Raw genomic sequence first — 24,380 nt, forward strand, 5'->3', positions numbered from 1 at the left:
GTTGCTGAAACCCTAGAACCACCGTCAAAATTAGTTGGTAGTGCTCAAGTGATGGTGTTGGTTGGTTGGTGGTGATGATGTTCAAGTGATGCTTAAGTTGAGTTTTCCAGCAAAAAGTGTCAGTTTTCCAGCGACCTGCAACTAACGCAGTTAGTCCTCTGTTAATCCTTGACCATTATAAACAATGCACCTTAGTTGAGACTATCATCAGCCAAGAATGAAGTCAATTGGGCATAATTGCAATATAAAATGTGTTCATACAAGTTCACCATATTTGTTGTAAAACAGAACATGACATTAATGTTTTCTAACTACTACTTTTATACAAGAAAATAAAACAAAATACAAGGGGGCAATATAACAAATCCCAGAACCACAAGGGCCACACATAAAAAACATTTACCAATTGACAACATTAACAACTCAGATCCTACAAGACAGATAATATAATAACAACAACAACATTAATAATAATAAAAAGCTGCTAAAAATCTTCAAGAATGGCGATACAAACACACAACTTGATATTCAATCACAGTTCATCATCCCACCTTATAAATAATAACCGTTTCATCCCACTTTTAATCCCATCATTCACCAAAATCACACTGAATTCTTCAAAAAATAATAATATTAATATTACATCCATTTCATCTTCTAATCAGGTACATTTTATTTCCATTAAATTACTTCCAGTTTTTTTCCAATCAATTAACCAAAATTTGTAGATTCAAGCCCGGCCCGGAGGGTAGTCGCGTCTCAGCCAATGGCTCTAGTGGCGGACCCATGATTTATTTTCATGGGGGCGATACGGGCTTAACAATAATTTTAAGGGGCTGATCAGGATTTTTTTATGTTTAATAACACTAATTTTTTTAAAGGGGCACCTGCCCCACACATATTACATATGGGTCCGCCCCTAGGCCTCTAAACGAATTGAACGTATAAGACGTGGTTGTTCATTTAACTTTAAACGAATACGAATAATTAATACGACGAATATTTGTATTCATGTTCGTTCGTTTAAAAAATGAGCATGTTTGCTTATGTTTGTTCATTTAAAATCTATAAACATCCAGAACATAAGCAAACATAATTGAACAAAGATAAAACAAATATATACGAGCATACTCATGTATGAACACAAACGAACAAATATAAAACATATTAGGGTGATATAATTTGTTAAATACAAATAATATTTAATTATTTTCTATTTAATATGTAAACGTACATAAATGAACGAACATAAACAAACGTTCACGAACATAAATGAACGAACGAAACATGTGTCCGTGCTCGTTCCTTGAGTTAAATGAACAGAAACTCTTTGTTCATGTTTGTTAGTTTATTAAAGGAACGAACATAAACGAACTTCCCACTGAACGTTTCACGAACAGTACACTGAGCGTTTTGTTCGTTTACAGGCCAATCCACCCCTGGCCAACGCTGTGGGCCCGTTATCGAGAACGGCTAAAAATTTTTGAAATTTATATATATAATGTTTTGTGTGCATATAGGGCCTTTTTTATAACCAGATCTTTGAAATTTTTTTATATATAACAGTCTTTTTTTAGTACAGTCGAAATCTCGGAGACGACCCTGTTTGCGGTCAGATTAACACACTTCCATTGACTTTATTGATCACAGAACAGAGAATCAGTATTGGATCATATCAAAGAAGTGAATAAAATGACAATTGGTCCGGTGGTTCAGATTTCGGGTAGGCGGTTGATGGTGAAGGACCGAACAATCTTGACCAATGTGGCGGAAAAGGTTGTAACTTCATCGGGTTCAGAATCGGGTCAGGACGGGGCTTTTATCGGGGCGGTTTTGGAGGAAGAAAGTAGTCGGCACGTGGTGTCGCTTGGGCGGCTTCACAATGTCCGGTTCATGGCTTGTTTTCGGTTTAAGTTATGGTGGATGGCCCAAAAAATGGGAGATAAAGGAAGTGAAGTACCAAATGAAACACAGTTTTTATTAATGGAAACATTTAGAGAAAGTGAAAAAATTTATATTGTTTTTTTGCCGTTAATTGACGGGTCGTTTCGAGCTTGTCTCCTGGGAAATACTGGAGACGAGCTCGAGGTTTGTGTCGAGAGTGGTGATCTCGACACTAAAGGGTCTGTTTTTACGCACATGGTTTACATGGGTGTAGGAACAGACCCTTTTAGTACAATCACAAATGCGGTTAACAAAGTTAAACTGCATCTGAAGTCGTTCAAGCAGCGGGAAGATAAAAAGCTTCCCGGGATTGTTGATTATTTCGGGTGGTGTACATGGGACGCATTTTACCAAGACGTGACTCAAGAAGGGGTCGAGTCGGGGTTAAAAAGTTTAGCTGACTGTGGGACCCCCGCAAAGTTTGTGATCATCGATGACGGGTGGCAGTCCATTGGATCAGACGATAAAAAGACTAACGAATCCGAAGAATCACAGCCGTTGATGAGGCTAACGGGGATTAAAGAAAACGAAAAGTTCCAATACGAGGATGACCCGACACTCGGGATCAAGAACATAGTAAACATAGCGAAAAATACATACGGGTTGAAATACGTGTACGTGTGGCACGCGATTGTCGGGTATTGGGGTGGGGTCTGCCCCGAGGCGAAGGGTATGGAGGAATACGGGTCGTTGATGAAATATCCAAACGCATTGAAAGGGGTTATAGCAAATGATCCCATGTGGAAAACCGATATGTTGGTAACACAAGGTTTGGGGCTAATGAACCCGAAAAAGGTGTTCAAGTTTTATGACAGTTTACACGGGTACCTGGCTGCAGCCGGTGTTGACGGGGTCAAGGTCGATGTTCAATGCATATTGGAGACACTCGGATCCGGGTTAGGTGGTCGGGTAGCACTAACCCAACAGTACCATCAGGCTCTTGATGCATCTATTGCTCGTAATTTTCCCGATAACGGGTGCATTGCGTGTATGAGCCATAATACAGATGCCCTTTACTGGTAAATATCATCTTTAACCTTTTATTTGCACATATGTATATATTTGAGTACTGATACTGATGGGTTTTATTATTTAGTTCTCAACAAACCGCGGTGGTTCGGGCTTCTGATGATTTCTACCCTCGTGATCCCGTATCACACACGATCCATATTGCAGCCGTGGCTTATAACAGCGTGTTTCTTGGAGAATTTATGCAGCCCGACTGGGATATGTTCCATTCGCTTATCCTGCAGCCGAGTACCATGCCTCCGCTAGGGCTATAAGTGGCGGTCCTATATACGTGAGGTAATAATATTGCGGGTTGGTTAACATGCCAAAAACGAGCCCATGTCAAAACGCATAATTTATTTTATTAAATTTTTTTTGCAGTGATGCTCCAGGGAAGCATAACTTTGATCTTTTGAAGAAACTTGTGTTGCCTGATGGTTCTGTGCTTCGGGCCCGGTTACCGGGTCGGCCCACTAAGGATTGCCTGTTTGTTGACCCGACCCGTGATGGTATTAGCTTGTTGAAAATATGGAACATGAACAAGTATACTGGGGTTATTGGTGTTTATAACTGTCAAGGAGCAGCTTGGAACGTCAATGAGCGAAAAAACACCTTTCATGAAACCCGACCCGATGCTGTAACCGGAGTCATCAATGCCCATGATGTTCACCTCATTGCTGATGCTGCAGTAGGGCCCGACTGGTCCGGGGATTGCGTGATGTACCGTCACCATACGCGAGATGTTATCATTTTACCTCACGGTGCGAGTCTTCCCGTTTCGTTACATGTTCTTGAGCATGAAATTTTTACAGTTACACCTGTTAAGGTTTTGGGGTCCGGGTTTACTTTTGGCCCGTTAGGACTTATTGACATGTTTAACTCTGGTGGAGTGATTGATGGGTTAGAGTACACGGTTGAAGGTGGTTCGGTGATTGTGTCTTTGATGGTTAAAGGGTGTGGACGGTTCGGTGCATACTCGAAGACCAAGCCCAAAAGGTGCACGGTTGGGTCAAGTGAGGTTGAGTCGGTATATGATTCAAAATCCGGGCTGGTGGTCGTAAACTTGATTCGTATGCCCGGGGAGGACCAGTGTCATGATATTAAGATTCATTTATGAATTATTTAGTATGATATAGAAGATTGATTGTGTTATTGAAGTGATGTAGTTAATTTCTTATTTTTGAGCTTAATACTTATAACTGAACAACATCATTACCAGTTTAATAAAGGATTCACTAAAGAAATAGGTACATAACTATTAAAAGTAAATTATAAATATTACTAAGCAAAATATATATAAAAACAATCATAAATGTATATAAATAAAAATTAACTAAATAAATAATACACGAGTTGAACTCAAGCAAAGATGAAGCTCAAAACAAGCTCGACCTCTCAAAACTTAAACGAGTTGAGCTTGAGCTTAGACAAGCACGGGCTCGGTTTGACTCGTTTCGCGCCTAGATAACCATCATGTCAAAATAAGAAAACAAAATTATTAAGCTTGGCAAATCTAATAAACTCTTTTCACATGTCCAGAAACAACTAAAAACACTCATATTAACCAAACTTACTAATAAGTTATTATTACCATACCATACCATACCATACCATACCATACCATACCATACCATACCATGCACAAATTACATTAACACAGACTAAACAAACCAAAAGAAAACAGTAAACACCAAACTCCCACCTTAAATCGGAAACTCCATCTTCACAAGCGAGTCCACACTCTCGGTCGGTTGGGATTGCATCCAATCCTTAGCACAGAAAAGCGCCTCAACAGTCTCGGGCCTCAAAGAGGCCCGATAACGGTCCATCTCATTCATGCCCGTGTCAAAAATCGACCCAGGAGAAACAGTTGAGACGGGAATAGTCAATATATCATGGGCCATCTTCGACAATGTCGGGTACTTAACCTTGTTCAACTTCCACCATCCCATAACATCAAACTCATGAATCCGAGGCAAAAGCGACTCTTCCAAATACTGGTCCAACTCTGACTTTGACTGTTGACTTGTACTCTCCATAATATAAACATCAAAATCCGTTAGCCCAAGCCCGTTACTTGCCCCACCCGAACCGTCTACTTTTGGTTCACCCGCACCACCATTCACATGTTCAACAAATGCAGGAGTAAGTGGCAACGGAAGCGCCACGTATTCCAAAAAAAGCTCATGAACACCTTCATCCACAATTTTAATATAACTTGCAGCTTCATCCCCATAAATCTTTGTAAAACTAAAATCAACCAGCTTCATTTTAAACCGAGGGTCCATAACAACCGCAATCGCTAAAACCAAACAACTGTTTTTCCAATATTTATCAAAACTTTCCAGCATCGGTTTCGTTAAGGCCTTAATTTCATTATCTTCACTTGTGGATGCACGCGATAGCTCCAACTGAAGCTTCCACGCTTCGTGAAAAAACGTATTAGCGGTCAGAACACTTGCTGATGTCAGCAGACTTGCGGTATTATAAAGCAGCTTCAAATACGTGCAAAGATTCTCTATAACCTTCCATTCTTTAACATTTAACGCTTCAGTGTAATCAGGATCTAAAGTATCTAAACAAGAAAACACTTCTTTTAACTCTAAAGCTGCTAACAACATTTCATAAGTCGTGTCCCATTGTGTTTGATCATCGAGTACTAACGTTTTAGCACACATTACTTGAAGTTGCTGCTTTAATGCAAGAAATTTCTCCTCTACCGATTCAGATGTTTTCACATACTTCACACAGTCTCTGATCTTTGTAACCGTTTCTTGAACCGCTTTTAACGCCTCTTGTGCAATACCCGTTAAAGATCTAGCAAAACAACTTGTAAGCAGTAACTGACCGTTAAGGATGCTCGGGCTCTTCTCGGAAAGCAAATTTCTAAGACTATTAAGCCTGCTCTCACTAACAGGCTGGTTTATAGTAAGTGTGAATAACTTTCTCTCCAAATTCCAATCGGATAAACAATCAGATACCGCATGGCTGAAAGCAGAATCAGACTCGGGATACGGTTCCATCACGACGTTTAATAACTTTTTGTGTAATTTCCAGTCACTGTCAATGAATTGACCCGTTACAAAAACGTAACCTGTTGTGTAGTGTGAGTTACAGAGGTCTAGACTTAAACAAACCCGACCCGGCATTGATTCAATCAGTTTGTGAATGGTTTGTTTTTCTCTAAGATAAGTTGCTACACAGTCGCCTTGGACCGTGTTAAAGTTAACCATGTTGAAATTCGGCTGCAAGTTATGCACAAAAGCCATGAACCCGGGGTGCTCAACCATGTGAAGCGGGTAGTTGTGAAGTATAATCATACGAGCCATTTCTTGGCGACACGAGTCAGGGTTAAACGCAGAGTAATTGACATTCGGGCTTTTGTACCGTCTCTTGGGTGTAGTGCCATTGGTGGGGCCCTTTTTGGGGGTTACCAGGTCTTGGTTGCGAAGAACAACCGAGCAACCACCTTTAGCAATGTGGCGCTTTAAATGACTTGTTCCTGCAACTTTGGAACCTGTGCTGTACGCGAATGATTGACGGCACTGTTTACAACAAGCTCGTCTAACTCCCTCGCCAACATTCTCGATCGTGAAATATTCCCACACGATTGATTTCTTCTTTCTGCGTTTCGAAGGTTGCGCGTCTACTTCCTCTACGTCTACGTCATTCATTTGTGTGTCCAAATACTCTGGCTGCATATCTATGCTAACCAATGCATTACTTTCAGTTGGATCAGTCTCCATGTGTCACTAACAAGATCACCTGGTTCATAAGTACAAACAAGTTTGAAAGATTATAACTTTGTAAGTTTATCACACATATAATAAATCAATAAAAAACCTAATAATCAAAAGTCTGTACATTCACAAATTTATGAGTCACCGATCGTAACCATAACCAAATGGCCGGTTAATCAAAAGTTTGTCGATTATGGTTAATTTTTCGGTTAACCGTTCGATTTTCAGTTGCAGTTCGGTTTTGTTCACTCATACAAGTCAGCTTGTGATCTTAACACTCAATTAGACAAAAAATTATCGTAACCATAACCAAATGATTGGTTAACCTAATCATATTCACTTAACCATAACTGATTGGTTTTGTCGGTTATGGTTAATTTTTTCGGTTAAAGATTCGACTTTTAGTTGCGTATTCACTTAACCATAACCAATCGATTTTCTTGGTTATGGTTAAATTTTCAATTAAAGTTTCATTTTTTAGTTGCTGTTCGGTTTTGCTCACTCCTATAGTCAGCTTGTGATCTTAATATTCAATTAAGAAACAACTTATCATAACCATTACTGAATAGTCTGTTAATCATATTCACTCAACCATAACCAATCAGTTTTGTCGGTTGAGGTTAAATTCTTTCGATTAAAGGTTCGATTTTTAGTTTCAAGTCAGTTATGCTCACTCCTTAGTCAGCTTGTGATCTTAAAACTCAACTAAACAAAAACTTATCATAACCATTACCGAACAGTTGGTTAATCATATTCACTTAACCAAAACCGATCGGTTCTACGTTTTCGCCTTTTCGGTTAAAGCTCTGCCTTTTCTCGTCCTTACGAGTCACCTTAAGACCTTATCATCTTAAAACTCAATCAGTAAAAATCAGATCTAGGGTTTCATCATCATGGTCCAAATTGGGGATCGAAACAAATAGTCAAAATTGACGAAGACCCAACAACAATTACAATCAATAAACAATAATCAACACTCCCATGATTCAATTAATCAAGTCAATTAAAACGAAACACGAATTAGAATTAGGGTTAGGGTTTATATAAATAATAAGGAATAATAATATTTTATTAGATAGATATATATACCGTGAGAAAGAGCTGAAGGTGATGAAAGAAAGAAACACCCACCGATTGGATCGAGCCGAGCCTGTAACCGTGATCCAGAAGCGAGTTTGGTTGAGGTGGTGGATCGGACTGGGCTTGAAACTGGACTATTGGAATCAATGAATAATAATAAGGAGAAAGGGATAAATAAAGTTGAGATCCAATAGATTTGTAGGTAGCGTGTGTTGTAGGCGGAGGCAGCCCACCACTTGTTTTATTATTATTGTTTAGGGTTGGGTTAGATGGGTTGCTTGGTCCCTACTAACTTGCTCTCAAATGTGAAAATTATTTACTTGCCTTATCTTTTACCTAGGGCTAGAGGTGCTCGCTGAACCCGGTTAACCGGTTTGTACCCGCTATTTTAACCGATCCAATCTTAACCAGTTACTAACTGATTCTAACTGCCGGTTAGTAACCGGTTTTTATTTTGATTTCAAAACAGGTTATAAATCGGTTAACCGATTTTTTAATTATTATTTTATTAAAAACCGGTTATTAACCGGTTCGGTCTAACCGGTCAAAATCGTTTCTCTAACCGGTCTAACCGGTTAATTCCAGCAAAAAAAAAAAAAACGGCTAGCATATTAATTGGTTAACCTATTTGCGCACCTCTACCCAGGGCTGTAAATGAGTTGAATCAGGTTGAGCTCAAACTTAAACGAGCTAGCATGAGTTTGGCTTGATCACTTTGTCGAGCAGAAAAATGAAGCTCGAGCTTGTCGAGCCAAGTTTGTTGATTTTTTTTAAAAAGTAATATTTGTATTTTTACAGATGCTGATATATAAAAGACAAGAATATGATTTTTTTAACATTATTTTATATGAAGTCTATAAAATAGAGAATTTATAACATTATTTTTTTTATAATTTTGTTTATAATGTTTTGAAAATCAAGTGGTATAATACTATAATATATGTATTATTTTTATTTTTTCTTATTTTGGTATGCTATTATTGTTATTATTATTACATATATTAAAATTTAGGGTATAATCTGAACGAGCCAACGATTCAAGCTAAAACCGAGCAACGAACCGAGTCAAACTGGCTCGTTTAGATTCAAACTCTTTTAGAGTTTTTTTCAAGCGAGCTTCGACCATACCACAAACTTTTTACGGGGCCCTATCTCCACCAACAACTTCAAAGTTGAAACCACATTTTATATATATCTTTTGTTTGTATGTAACTACTTTTGCTCTTAGTTTATTTAATTTCTACAAAAGTCTATTCTAAATTAATATCATAGAGAATTTTACGGTTGACACATACATGACTCGTTTAATCTGAATATCGTTATTTTTTCATTTTTGCATATTAATTTTATTTTACTTTTTAAATTGGTACAAAATGCACATAAAAGACATTCAAGAAAACCAATGGGTTGATCGGGTCAACCAACGAACCCATCAGCAAGAACATAAGTTGTTTGGTTAAACGTGTTCGCATATATGACTTGAAACTGTTTATATTAAACCCACAAATTTTATGTTTTCATATTGTTCCCAAATTAACACCCCTGGTATTCTAGGTATCTTCTAATTAAAAAGAGGCTAAAAATCAGTATTTCTCAAAAAGCTCATAAACTCCTTAATACAAGGATATAGTTCAGTCATGGCTACTTGTAGACCGTAAAGATTTATATTGTGGAAATAGCTAGGTCCCGTTGTAAATATAATTCATCCTTATTAAAAACAAGGAAATAGCTAGGTACCACCATATAAATTAGGAAGGAACCATTCTACTTATGTTAGAAGTTGTTGGTCTAGTGGGTAAGACATCAGTTTTGTTAATTGAAGGTCGCATGTTCAACTCTTGTCTATCATATTTTTGTTTCAAACTATTTTTAATGAAGCCTTTTAGGTTTAAGGTTTTATAAAACAAAATTTCTAACTCCTGCCTACCACACGTTTTTTATAATGCAACCTTTTGGGTTTAAGGTTTCATAAACAAAATTGTTACAATTATACAAAGTTACAAACGCCGCTCTCTCCCCTAGAATGGGTGACGGATACATGAATGATTCTTGCATTTGTTACATTGAATCGGAATTCCTCCAACAATTTCGGTCGAAGATGTATTTCAACGATTTCAAAAGATGAAAACTCGTAGGGAACAACTATAAATATTTTTTTTTAATTCTAAAGACTATTGTATTTATACTAGTCTAAGGACGGTGTCTTTTTTTATTATTATTTTATCGTACTTTTATTATGTAATGAACTTTGCTTGAACCATCGAGCCGGCCCGAAATTTTTTTATCCGACTTCATGAATCTGAAGCATATAAAAGCAGTGCACCACCTGAAAAAATTTCTAGATCCGTCAATGATAATATTATAAAACCTATTCTAGACTATGTGTATGAAGTTTATCAAGTGTAGGTAAATTTCCTACACATACGAAGGTAAACATTTAAAAAACATGAACAAATTAGTTAAAATGGTTTTCATGCACAAATACATGTACACATAGGCATTTCATGTAAGAATTAAAACTTTTAAAATATTAACTAACAAGTGTTTTACACGGCGCGTTGCGTTAGGCAGGTCGGTAAAACTCAGGCGTTGATAAAACCTAAGCATTGTAGGTCCCGGCTTTGAGGCGGTAAGTCGAGACGAATTCGGTCAGTTTTGGTCATGTGCGTTATGGTATCAAAACTAAAATAAAAGGCAAAACAAAAACTATTTAAAAACTGAGGTGAATCAATGGGTGGCTTCAGTCAGTAAAGCTCAGGCATTGGTAAAACCCGAGCGTTGTCGATCTCGGGTGTTAGGGTAATGAGATTTGGTCGGTCTCCGTCACGTTCGTTACGATACCGGAACTAAAAAAACAAAAAAAAACAAAAATAAAACAAAATTGATATTCGGCCAGTTTTCGTTACTATACCGATATTAAAACAAAATGCGGTGCGGTTTCATTTAGCAACATAACTATCTGGTCAACACCAAACTTATGTGAAAGACAAACCATTCTAAGATACATAAAAACATAAATAACACACTTAAAAAACTTAAACAATTCTAAATTTTAACAAACACAAAAGGCATAACACACTTAAAAAATTAAAAAAAAAAACATCCGCAGCTTTAGAGAGTCAAACCCGGCTTCCAAATGGGTACATGCACTTAGGGAGGGTCTGTCAGATGTGAGAGTGATTGGCTTGTTTAAAAATTACATGTGAATGAAAAGTTTAGCATGTGAATCGAGTCTGAATGAGAAAGAGAGCACAATAACCCTAACCTAATACGTCCTCATTTCTCAACCCTCAACTAGGTAATTGTTTTCTCCAATAGCAATTTAAGACTTTTATTTTTGAAATTGATGAACTGGTTCTTTGTTCTCCCATCCATGTTTGTGTGTATGTATTTTGTAACATGGCCATACTTGTTAGAGATTAGGGCTTAATTTAGGGGTGTTTGTTTTGGGTTTCAAGCTGTCCGGAAAGATATTAAGAGCGAGTGCAAGATTTTAGATTGCATAACCTTGATTTGTGATTTCTGATTACATCATATCTTTAATTTTACGAATAAAACAACTAAAAGTAAAATTTATTTTTTATGGGATTTATGTTTAGAAAGATCATTAATTGATATGGGGATGAGATGGAGGTCCTAACAATTCTTTCTAATGTGACTTATGTTCACTCCATTCTCGCACAGAACAAGATGTAGGAACTAAATTTCAATTTTTATTAATCTAGATTCGTTTAAGTATCAACTCAAATTTGTTAGAGAGTTGTTCTTATGACAGAGAATTTTTCTTTGTATGACATAGAAATGCTATGAAGTTTTCAAAATTCAGAGTTGTGTCAAGGGAGCATACTGTTATTTTTATCACTTTATTAAATAATAAATGCTTTAAAAGCTTTGTAGTTAAGTTTTCAAATGAATGCCAAGCATAAACAACATTTAAGTTAACTGTTAATCCTTGGAAACTCAGTGCCTTTTTATTTGATGTTGGATCATGGAATTTTTAATTATGATATACCAAAACTCTTATTCGATGTTGTTACCGGCTTCCAATGACATTATGTGTGTGTGTATACACTTCCTGTTTTTGATTGTATTCTTAATCTAGATTGGATTTGTATTCAAGCAATTTTGAGAATTTTTTTTGGTGTTGGTTTCTGTAGGCATCACATTCACCGTCATCTTCCTCAGCTAGCTTTATGAAGGTAAAACCCTACATTTGTATTTTCAAAATTAGATTTAATATTCAGTAATGATTTTCTTTTTTAAACATGCATTTGTTACTTTATATCATGTATTGTTTGTTTGACTTTGGAGTAAAGTTTATAGTAATAATAATAACCAAGTGGCTAAACATAGTGTAATTTTGGTTGAAGATGTATCGATGTGGAATTGCAGCATGTGCAGGTCATGATTTCTTTAATATGTTTGTGTATTGAAAGGTCTTTATTATTTTAACAGGTAACTGCTAGTATCATGGCTGAAAAAAGCTAACACGAGCACCGTTTTACTCGCATGAAGATTGTAAAAAAGGTTTATGAATGCAATGAAGTTTCAAGTTTTTATTCAAACGTTTGTTAGTTGTATGTTTTATATACTCCGTATATAAACTTAATTTGACACTTATTAGACATTTGAATATCTTTGTAAGACAATCAAACATTTAGTTAAAAGTCTTGGTTCATGTTGCCGTTGTATTGTTTTGATTTAATATCCTTTAGCGGCTTTAATGTAGGACATGATTTGTTCGAATACTCATCAAGCAACTTGAATTTGTTTTAAGATACATTTTGGTATTGGTTATAATGAAAGTTTGTATTAAGATGTATTTTGGTTGATTATAATGAATTTTGGTCATTTAATATAGTTATTAAGAGCTATGACTAAACAGATATATTTCATTCAAACACTAGATGGTTCAGAGGGGTAAAATAGTAATTCTGCACAGTCATTCAGATGTCTAACCAAACAACACTTATTGATTCAGCACTTAGTGGTTCAGATTCTCTTAATCATTCAGACCTTTTACTGGTTCAGCACTTAATGGTTTAGCATTTACCAAACAGCCCCTTACACTTACCAACAAAACCATCCAACCAACACTAATCTATATGCCAAGTACCAGAACTATTAATACATATAGAGAAACAAAAATAACACTCTTTGTGACACCAAAGTTCTTAATTATACTAATTTATAATTATAGAGAAAAATAAACGATATATTTAAATTTATTCATTTTATGTTCTTGCAATAATTTAGTTTTTTAGTAAAACTTCCACACTCACTCTTTCTTGTCATTCCAACACCAAAAAGTAATTGGTGTCCAGTCTCATTTCTCCATCCTTCCATCTTTATCTTTGTGGCAAAAAAAAAATGTATCTTAATGTTGGACCATATATGCTCATGATTCATAGTCGTTTTAAGCCTAGCTAGCTTTTTGACTATACTTATTGCATAAAAGCATAACAAAAAGAAAACAAATTTAGACGAAAAAAGAAAAATACATATCTTGGCCAGGGTCATCTTGCATGGGAAATCCATAAGATTCAATAAATAAATATAATACATATAAAAAATTATTTAAAAAAAAATCATCTTTTTGACAATATGGGTGATTGAACCAAAAGTGAGTTCAAAAACTTTGAATGTATCACTTTTGTTTAACTTTAATCCAACATTACAACTAAAGATATGGAGTTTGCACCCCTCTGAGTTAAAGCATACACATTATAACAATATATTGTATGATTCCATAAAGATGTGTTCTTGATCCCAACAAGAAATATATATATAAAGAATTGAAAACTTAACCTTATTTTTCCTTATAATTAGAGTGTAACATCCTAAAATTTATAATGTTGAATAAAGAAAGTTATGTTAGTGATTTCGCGTTTTTAATTATTAATATCGGGTAGGAGCGGGTCATGGACTTGGATTAATTGAGATAGGATAAATGAGAATGGGATTTCAGGGATATAAATACCCCCAAAATCCCAAAATATCTCATTTCTCACCAAACTCCACACACACTCCACACACTCCTCAAAACACACACATACTAACCGATCAAGATTCGAAGCCGAGACCCGAGATTTTGTTGATAGATCTGAGTTGGTAAGGTAAGAACAAATCCAACAAAGTTAATATTACTGAAAATGGTTAGGATTGGATGGGTTAACCGGACCCGAAACCCAAACTGCACAAATCGGACCCCTAAAACGTCGATTTTAGGCCGATTTGATGGTTGGGATTTGTAGGCGCCGATCATACGATTCCGTGGGTACCAAAATCGAGTTATTTGGCTAAGAAACGAAGGATTTATGGGCAAAACAGATCTGCAGCGCGATAACTTCGCCTGCAAGAATAAGTTCGCCTGATGAACTTCGCCTTCAAGCGTAACTTCGCCTTCAAGCGTAACTTCGCCTTCAAGCGTAACTTCGCCTTCAAGTGTAACTTCGCCTAAGGATAACTTCGCCTACGGCCAAGTTCGCCTAAGGTTTAACTTCGCCTGAAGCCAAGTTCGCCTAAGGTTTAACTTCGCCTGAAGCCAAGTTCGCCTAAGGATAACTTCGCCTGAAGCCAAGTTCGCCTAAGGTTTAACTTCGCCAGAAGCCAAGTTCGCCTAAGGTATAACTTCGCCTGAAGCCAAGTTCGCCTAAGGTTTAACTTCGCCTGAAGCCAAGTTCGCCTAAGGTATAACTTCGCCTGAAGCCAAGTTCGCCTAAGGTTTAACTTCGCCTGAAGTGAAGTCCGTTTATAAAATAAAGTAAAAACCTAATGGAAAATGTGTTAAGGCAGTTATCGAAAATAAAATTTTTCCAAGCTGACCTGGCAGCTTAACCCCAGCCAGGGGCTCTGCCCCTTGGACCCCGCTAGGGGCTGCCGCCCCTAGAACCCCGCTGCCAGGGGCGCTGCCCCCGGACCCCCGTTCGTTGTGGGTCATATATAGATAGAAATACAAAACGAGTAGTAGTAGTTAATTGATATGTGTAAATATTATACAGTTAGCCGAGCCCAGTTAAAGAAAGGAATTACGATCAACGGCGAGCGTAACAGGATCCAGGTGAGTTTCTAGCCCCATTCCTTGTTATGTTTTCGGGGCTGTGTGCATACTTGATGTGTTGTTAATACATTTATCCTAAGTGATAAGTGTATGCCATATGTGATATATGTGATATGTATGAATGATTGCTTGATGGTACGTGAACGATCTTCGGATATTGCACGTACTGTCAGGTTGTAACGTTATAAATATGGTAAGTATGTTATGTATGAATGATTGCTTGATGGTACGTGAACGATCTTCGGATATTGCACGTACTGTCAGGTTGTAACGTTATAAATATGGTAAGTATGTTATGTATGAATGATTGCTTGATGGTACGTGAACGATCTTCGGATATTGCACGTACTGTCAGGTTGTAACGTTATAAATATGGTAAGTATGATATGTATGAACGATTGCTTGATGGTACGTGAACGATCTTCGGATATTGCACGTACTGTCAGGTTGTAACGTTATAAATATGGCAAGTATGATATGTATGTTTATGTGTATGAACGTAATAAAGTTAATAAAGGAAGGAAATGACGCTTGTATGGTTGTATGGTTACGAAAAGGGTACCGAGCCCTAATAATACTCGAGGTATGATGTATGGTTGTATGGTAACGAAGAGGGAATCGAACCCTACTAATATTCGAAAACAAGGGACCAGACCCTAATAATATCTGTGATGTTAGGGACCAGACCCTAATAATATCTGTGATGTTAGGGACCAGACCCTAATAATATCTGTGATGTTAGGGACCAGACCCTTATAATATCTGTGATGTTAGGGACCAGACCCTTATAATATCTGTGATGTTAGGGACCAGACCCTTATAATATCTGTGAGGTTATAGGGCGAAAGGCTCTTTAAAACGTATGATTATGAATGTAAAGAAAGTATGTAAGTAAGAAAGAAAGTATGTAAGTAAGAATGAAGGCATGAGTACTTATGTGTGTATGAAAGAAAGTTATGAGGTTAAGTACGTATGTATGTAATAAGGTATTGTATGGTATTGTATGATTAACTAGAACTCACTCAGCGTAGCTGACTTTTAGTATGCACGCAGGTGAGTAGGTTGAGACAGCTGGCTTGAGTGGAGGACACATGGCAGAAGACTAAAGCCTGGCATCTGAAGATCTGATATGTTTTATAAGTTATGTTTTGATTTTGAAAGACAAGAGGAATGTTTTAAGACATGATTATGAATCGATATGTAATGTTTTATGAAAGTTTTATATTCCGCTTAAAGTTTTTAATTAACTCTGATATTTAGAACTGTGTTTATGAGTAAATCCAACTCGAAAGTAGGGTTACCGGTAACGGGGCCTTACATAGAGAATAAACTAAACACTTGTTTAATATTTGTAATTTTGCATAGCGATGAAGATAGGTTTTTAAATTTGGTTTTTAAATTTTAAACAACGTACACATAATTTCATTGAAGACGGGTTTTTTAACCAAAATCTAAGCATTCCATCCCACTAATAGAAAATAGACCTTTATCGACAAAGCATGTTCTTGTTAGAACAAAGATCAAGTAGTTAATGTTAAGGATTTTAATTTAAAGTTATAGTTTTATAATTAGCAAACGATGTCGCCACTATTGCCCGGTGTTACTCCGATTTCTTGCTGTGGGTGGTCCTTTTGATTCGTACCTGTATGAAAAGTGATGATCCAAGAAATAAATTTAAAAGAAAAAAAAAGATTTGATCTTTTAGGCAAAACAAATTTCACCAAGGCAAAATAACGTACAGTTCCTTTTGACATTTTGGTGCTTTTTTTAACAATACGTGGTGAAAACTGAAAACACTAATCACACCACATATATGCAATGTCACTTTTTTAAAATTTTAAAATGAACTGAAGATCAAAATCCAATAACACATTAAAAAAACTAATTTGTTTTATGTCAGAAAATTAATTAAAATTAACCACAAGGTGAGGATGAATGGATGATAATTTGGCAAATACGCATGGATGTGATGTGATGTAAACTGTGAGCATTCTCATGCATCCAACCCCTCGTTTAATGTGAGAAGTGTTTTTATAATTTAGAGAGTGATTCAAGATGTTGTGAGTGAAAAGTTTTTATATTTTACAAAAAATTAGTGATTTTTTTGTATATTTGAAAAGCTACTGTTCACATTCTATAATTATTTAATATATTTTGAAAGTGGTTGTGAGTGAAGAAAAAAGAAAAAGTTATGATAAAATGTATAAAAAGTATTATTTAATTGAAATAGAGAGAGAAAATATAATGAGTTATAGTGTAATTTTTGGTTTAGAGATAAGAAATGGGATGAGAATGCTCTAACTTTTTATAAGTGCTTATGTCATAAAAATTAATTAAAATTAAACATTTGTACATGAATGAGTAAATTGTATGTAACTTTTTATACCACCAAATTCATGGATATAAAACAAAACAACAAACATATCATTAAATCAAACTCATAGCTGAGCTATTTTCGCTATAGCTAGACATGATATTAAGAGTTAATGATGAGACATATTAACCTTAATCTATCACAGGGACAAAGAGGCTGCTCCCACCGAATTCACGTATATGGCTTAAATTTACCAGGACCAAATTGGAACTTGCCGAGCCCGGACCAACTAGCTTGGGTATGTGCTAATTGGCGTGCCCGGTCTAGAATCGGCTAACCGGACCTACCAGTATGTGGGAATTTTTATCTTTTATTTGTGCAACTTATCACGTTTCTTTCTCAAGCTTTTGTAGTAGTTTGCATGCTTCTTCAAGTATATATGTGGACAAATCAGCAATTTATATATTTGGAATGAATAAAAAATGTATTTAAAGTTTTAAACTATGAATTATTAATCTTTTCTAGATCTGAAGAACACGTTTGTTTAATTTTTACTCGCTTTATCATCTGATCTAAGTATATGTAATATAACAACAACAATATTATATTTAGATGAACAATGAATCATATGATCTCAAAAGAAATACTCAAGTACTTAACTAAGGACACTAAATCAAAAACATTAAAAAGTTTAATTAATACACTTTAAGAACACATGAACAGGTTAGATACATAGTTACATACCATGCAAAATAAGATATCAGATGTTTTCAGTTGTTGTGGATTGATTCTCTCTCTATCTTCCCACAGCTTTATTGAACTGCAAAGATTCATGAAGCCAAAAACACAAAGACAGATCCCATAGATCAAGATTGAATCATTCATGCAGTTCAAGAAAGCTATGGAAGAACAGAAAGAGCATCATTTTTCTAAGATTCTTGTAACCCTAATCAGGCTTCTTGAGATCACACGGTTTGTGTTGTGTGTGTGTGTGTGGTCTCATGTGAAACATAGAAGGGCTGTTGAGGTGAAGTGAAGTGGAGAGAAAGAGGTAGTATATATAGGGAATTAGGTTATTCTTTTACTACCAATCCCAAGAAGAATATTGGGTACAACACAACTCTGATCATACCCCCACCTTCTTTCCAAGTTTCCAACCTCCTCTCAATTATTTTTCATGTACTAGTTTATCTATAAAAATAATAGAATATTTCCATGGTATCAAAGTGGTTGTAATATTTTAGCAAATTGGATTTTAAAATATTATTATATTTTATTGGCCGATAATAATTCAATTTTATTTATTGCCATTGGTGGTCCTAACAAATTAGCTCTTAATGATCCCCCGTTAAAAAAACTTAACGACGTTAAGTTTTTTTTTCGAATTTCAAACTAATATTTTAGGGATTTTGATCGAAAGGAGGATACGAGCCGACTGATGTAAAACTTAGCTTGAAACGATGCTCCAAACACCTTAATTTTTGTAAATGTGAAGTTCAAACACCCAATTTGAAGCACTAATCAAGTTGTTTGGAGAATCGTATCGAGCTAAGTTTACATTAATAGACTTGTATCCTCCTTCCGATCAAAAGCTTTAAAAAATCAGTTTGAAATTCGGAGCTTAATGTCGCCAAGTTTTTTAACGGGAGACCATTGAAAGACATTTTTTTGTTAAATTTGGGACCACCGGTGCAATAAACTAAATTGGGATTATTATCAGCCAATAGTATTTAGTTGAAATTATTAAATTCCAATTTGCCTAATATTTTTTATTTATGATTTTTCAAAAAATAATAGTTATATTGTTCATAGGAAATATATATTTAGTGTTGTTATAAAGTACAAGGACTATTATTGTAAACTTCTATAGTAAAGGGGTAGTTCGGTCATCATTGTAACGTTAGCATAGTTGGTTAGAGTTAGTTTACCTCAACTGATTTGAAGGTTTCTTAATCTTACTAATATATTAAAACAAGATTATTCTCCCACATGTCCTTATTCTATCATATTCACATAGGATTCCATGTAATTACATTTTCATATCAATAATTTCAACATATTCACAATTATTTTTAATCCACTAAATTAAAATAAGCATTCCAATTTAATTCAATTAATTCTACAATTAAATCCATTTATTCAAATTAATGCAATTAACTCCATGATTAAGTTTATTTATTCCAATTAATAACCACCTTGTCAATGATTTAATTTACTCTTGAGGAAAGAAGAAGAGCCGGTGAATGGTGATCAAACCGAATGTTCTTTAAGTTTTATTATTTATTTATTAAAAAATGATATGGAAAATGCTATAAAAATATAGATATCTCTGAAAATTATTTATAAAAAACACTTTAAAAGAAAAAAGAAAAAAAACATTCTTTAGAACAATTAGGAACAGTTAAAAAAATTAAATAAAACTGTTTATAAAGAGATTTTCGGAAACTTAATGTGATACAGTTTAAAGCTGGTATGTATTTGTAAACTTAGTTTTCAATTAATATTACAAAATCTTTTACTAATATGTGGTTTTTTATTTTTTTTCAGGTCTAATGGTTCATTTATGTTATATTATTTCTTATTCATTGCATTGTTTATTTATAAAGTATTTTCTTTTTATGTTATAGATATAGTTTAACATCTTTTGTAACATCTGAGGGTAAAAAACTTATGTCAAATATTTGTGTTGACTGAATACGTAGTTTATATTTTATATTGTTTGTTGATATGTTTTTTCCACCCGTATGTAACACGGGTTATTATCCTAGTTTGTAATGTTCGTTAATCACGATTGAGAGTTAATTGTTTTCGTTCTTGTTAATTTAATTCGTTTGGCCTTGTTTGTTTAGTGTTTGATTGATTGGACATTTGAGTTCCAATTTCAACAATTGGTATCAAAGCCTCGTTACAACTTAAAATAAAGAAGGTAATTTAAGTTCCATTAGGAATTCAAAATGGTTTCAACAAAGTACGAATTGGAGAAATTCGGTGGTAAAAATGATTTTCAGATTATGGTGAGTAATAATTGGGGCACCATTGGTGGATTAAGGTTTTGTTGATGTTTTGGCCGACGAGGCTAGTTTACCGGTAAACACTTACAGATAAGGAGAAGAAAGACATATTAGAGGAAAGCTAACAGTGCTATAATTCTAAGCCTCGATAATCGAGTGCTACGAGTGGTATCGAGGGAAACCAGTGCTATCGGGATTTGGTCAAAGTTGGAAGGTCTACATATCACCAAATCGCTAACAAATAGTTTGTACCTCAAGAAGAGTTTATAAATGATAATTCTTGTTCATCTAAGAATCAATATAACTCTCCATTTAAAGGGTCTACAGATGGTTATATGGGTGCGAAGAGCCTTGTCACTCCTAAACTACTCGAGATCAGCTCGAATCAAACTGAGCTTAAAAAAGCCAAAGCTCAGGTCTTAAATATGCTTGTTAATAAATGAGCCACAGATCATTAACGAGCTCAAGTCAGCTCGGACCCTAAACTAGCCTATTATATATATATAATTTGTATTTAATGCATTAAATATATATTTATATAACAATATTTATTATATATAAAATTATGACAGAAATAACTACATGAACATTATGTAATATATAGAAATCATAATTAAACTTGTTTATAAATAAAAAAATGAGCCAAATCCGAACCTAGTTCAAGTTTGAAAAAATGTTTCTTGAGTCAAGCTCGAGTTTTGAAAAAAAAAATTTGTTACAAATTGCTTTTTTGAGGTTATTAGTTATGTAATTTATTTTTTAAGTTAAAGCTAGAAAATTCTGACTTCATGTGTTTGGCAAGTGTGGTGTTGCAGCCATGAAATCAGAGATCTCCCTACTGGTGGATGAATAAATTTTTTCTGACGAATAACATGCATGTAAATCAATTTTATGACTAGTGCAATGCATGTGTTGTACTTTTATATATTTGTTTGCATTCTGTCTTTATTGTTGTATAATACAAAGGTCTCTGTGTCCCATCCTATATGTGGCCATATACCAAACTTTTTTATTATTTAGGTAATAATTAAATTTTAATAATTTAAATTATAATTTAATGATAATAATAATAATTCATACTTACAGTTTAAACAACCCTTTATAAACTTTTGTTGTCAAAGGCAATCCACTCACGCAATCTTCATAGAGTTACACTTGATTTCTATTGATTTTACCTTCGAAGATGGTTATGAGAAAATAGGAAAACATGTCTTTTCTGTGAGTAAAACAGAGTAACAAAGAACCTGGGGAGTGGTCATGAAAATCAATGTAACAAGCTTTGTAGCCACCGATTTGAACCCAAATGAGTTATGAATTATGGTCGAGAATATCCTTGACCGACACTACATGTATCACAACGAGAATTTAGCCCCATGGTATCCAGATGGTTCAAATATTATAGTAGGCATGTTTGGACTTAGGTGACTTTAGGAGTAGTTTAAAAAAAATAGCATATGTTAAGCTCAAAACATGCAATTAGTGAAATACTCATATTTTTGTTTATTATACTTCATGGAACTTGGGATTTTTTGCTCTCTTGAAGTTGTAATGTTGTCTAGTTCCTTGTCAAGAAGGAAAAGCAATTTAAAAAAATAAAATAAAATAACATTAAACCGAAAACATAAACCTAATATTATGTTAAAATATAAGTCCTTGTCATATTTAAAATTTATCCATGTCGTATACAAACAAAATTAAAAGTATATTTTGATTTATCTTTAATCAGCTCATGTTTCCACAGCCGTATAATATGTTGGTGTTTACACATCTTTGTGTTTTAACCTCATTTGTTTTGTGTAAAATATATTGATCGATGAAGTACAAAAAATATAATATAGTTGAATTCACTTTTATCTAAGACAAATTATTAATTACTTTTAAAACTACGGATTTAATTATTTATGCATACAGTACATGTAATGCATAGTTTTGTAAATATTTGATCGGTTTTCACTATTAAGTATGTATGTGTAAAATTACGATGTATAAAAACGTTGATTTTAAATAAATTAACAAAAAGAATTGTACGAAAAAATCTTTTTTATATACAACTTATGATATCTTTTATAATGCATAAAAATAAATATGATTAAGTAAAAAGTTATAAGTAAATTAAGGAAAGTGGATTTTAATAATCTTAGGTTTTAAGTCTTGATTAATCCCAACTAAAAAAAAATCAAGAAATATTTAGACACTCATAAATTTGAATTAATTTTCCTCCAATGATACGATACTAACTGAAAGTTAACCCCGTTAGTTTTTTACAACGTGTAATTAATGTGACGAAAAACTAAAGAGGCTATTTTAACTACATAATCAGTCAGCCTTATCAAAAAGTTAATGAGTTAACTTTTGGTTGGTAACTTGGTATGTTATCGCCGTAGGAAAATACGTTCAAAATTAGGTCTGTCTATAAACATTTTTGTGAGTTGGTATCAATCTCAGCCAATTGGTTAAAATTGAGATTATTAAAATTCAATTCCCATGAACAAAATTAGATAAACTAATCAAGTCATATGTCAAATTAAAAAAATAAATAAAGTTGGTACTATTATAAACTTAAAAAATAAAATCAAAGGGGTGATGGGCAGAGATCTGGAATGTTTTCTGCAAATGCACCCCACTAGAAGGTCCATCAGATTTGTGATTGAATACCCAGGTGATGAAAGAAACAAATCACATAAAATCAAGATCATTCATTACTATAGTGTGGAAAAAGATTCTCCTTTTAACTATACATCCCCTAGCATGGGATTTTACTTCCCATACTTTTATATATTTGGTTTCCAGTCTTCGGAGACTGAATTTTCAAATAATAGTTCAACTGGTCGTGCATATCTTTTAGTCCTTTAGACCCAAAGCTTCGTTTGTAATATGATCGGTTTTTTATTCAAAAAAATGATTGCGGCACAACTTGTTGCCTGTTTATCATCCACATTGTTGTAATCGTTTGAAATTAAAGGGAACTTGGGTTAACCCCAATTTGCTTATCTTAAAACTATTATTAGTTATTGTTATATATTTCTAGCTTAGTACTTAGTAAATCAAACCTACTGGGCTAGCTCAGTTGATTATGGTAAAAAAGATAAGAACCAGAATTCCTTTGGGAAGTCGCCAGTTTGAATTCGAGCCAAGAGGGGGGGGGGGGTTATTTTCGTCAGAGGGTTTCGACTTTAATGGTGGCACAACTGGTGTCAAGTGGCATCAGGGGAGAAGGTTCATCCGAGGACGCGGGAGGACCCGGAACCAAGGGTTATGCTCTTCGGGAGGAACTCTCAGCAGTTTCCAAACGGGGTCGGCCACAAACCGACCTATGACCACCCAGTAATACCTTAGACTGTCACGGTTATAAAAAATTAGTAAATCATATATTTTAGAAGGAAATTCGGGATTTCATTAGATTTGTGAAGGCTCATACGTCATCATGAATCAACCTCTTTTACCCTACAAAAGGAAATTCGGTCACAAGAAATTACGTGTGTTAAGACATCGTGGTTTAACCAAAAGGTGCAAAAGTAACTACCAAGTCACTGTTATGATGAGTCACTAAATTTTCCCTCGTTGATTACAAACAAGGTTTAACACATTTGTCATTTAAGTATTCTCATTTAAATATCTTATAGTTTATTTAATACATATGTATGTTTTCATTTATTAGTAAGAGATTAATGTAGGGAAGGGTTAACATACAAATGAAATTAACTTGCTAAACATGAGAATCAAGTAGAGTAATTATGTAATCACACCATAGAGTAATTATGTAATTACTGAAACCGGCTAAGCCCATACTTAAGGTCCACACTGATTTCCAATAGCCTATCATCTCAGGATTCAAAGGCGAATGAATTATGCCAAATTGCCAATATTAATCTCAAGTATTTTTAGTTGCTTTATTTTTTAAAATAAAAACAATGATATGTGATTCTTGAGAATACTTATTAGACAACAGACCATTCGTTTTGACCCATTACTCAACTCGCGTGTATACTGTTACTTCTCCATGTGACCACTTTCCATCGTGAGAATTAGTGTTGCTTTATTTGAGGGATAAGTACGAAAGTAAAAGTATTAGTGACTTATGCAAAAAATACTGGATCCGGGTCCTATTAGACGAATCCGGTCATTCCTCTTCATATATAAGATGGTTGTTGGCAATTTTGTTTGGGACAATATATAAGATGTGGTTGACATTATTGTTTGGGGTACTAGAAATCAAAATGTAA

The 24,380-nt window shown here is 34.6% G+C and overlaps 2 pseudogenes across 2 annotated transcripts; one reads left to right on the plus strand and one right to left on the minus strand.

Annotated features, from left to right (window-relative positions):
* The first annotated feature begins 313 nt into the window (after nucleotides 1–313).
* LOC143574739 (putative galactinol--sucrose galactosyltransferase 6) lies at nucleotides 314–4,180 on the plus strand (annotated as a pseudogene). The gene is made up of 4 exons (XR_013142649.1): nucleotides 314–665; nucleotides 1,651–2,963; nucleotides 3,041–3,249; nucleotides 3,334–4,180. The product of XR_013142649.1 is annotated as a putative galactinol--sucrose galactosyltransferase 6 (transcript).
* Nucleotides 4,181–4,581: 401 nt separating this feature from the next.
* Nucleotides 4,582–7,821, minus strand: LOC143574740 (zinc finger BED domain-containing protein DAYSLEEPER pseudogene; annotated as a pseudogene). The gene is made up of 2 exons (XR_013142650.1): nucleotides 7,782–7,821; nucleotides 4,582–6,717 (listed from the first exon to the last, which is right to left on the minus strand). The product of XR_013142650.1 is annotated as a zinc finger BED domain-containing protein DAYSLEEPER pseudogene (transcript).
* Nucleotides 7,822–24,380: the final 16,559 nt, after the last annotated feature.

The sequence above is a fragment of the Bidens hawaiensis genome, unplaced genomic scaffold (assembly GCF_021521415.1).
Source record: "Bidens hawaiensis isolate Kalapana, Puna unplaced genomic scaffold, B.hawaiensis_p1.1 tig00027096_1, whole genome shotgun sequence".
NCBI classification, from domain to species: Eukaryota; Viridiplantae; Streptophyta; class Magnoliopsida; order Asterales; family Asteraceae; genus Bidens; species Bidens hawaiensis.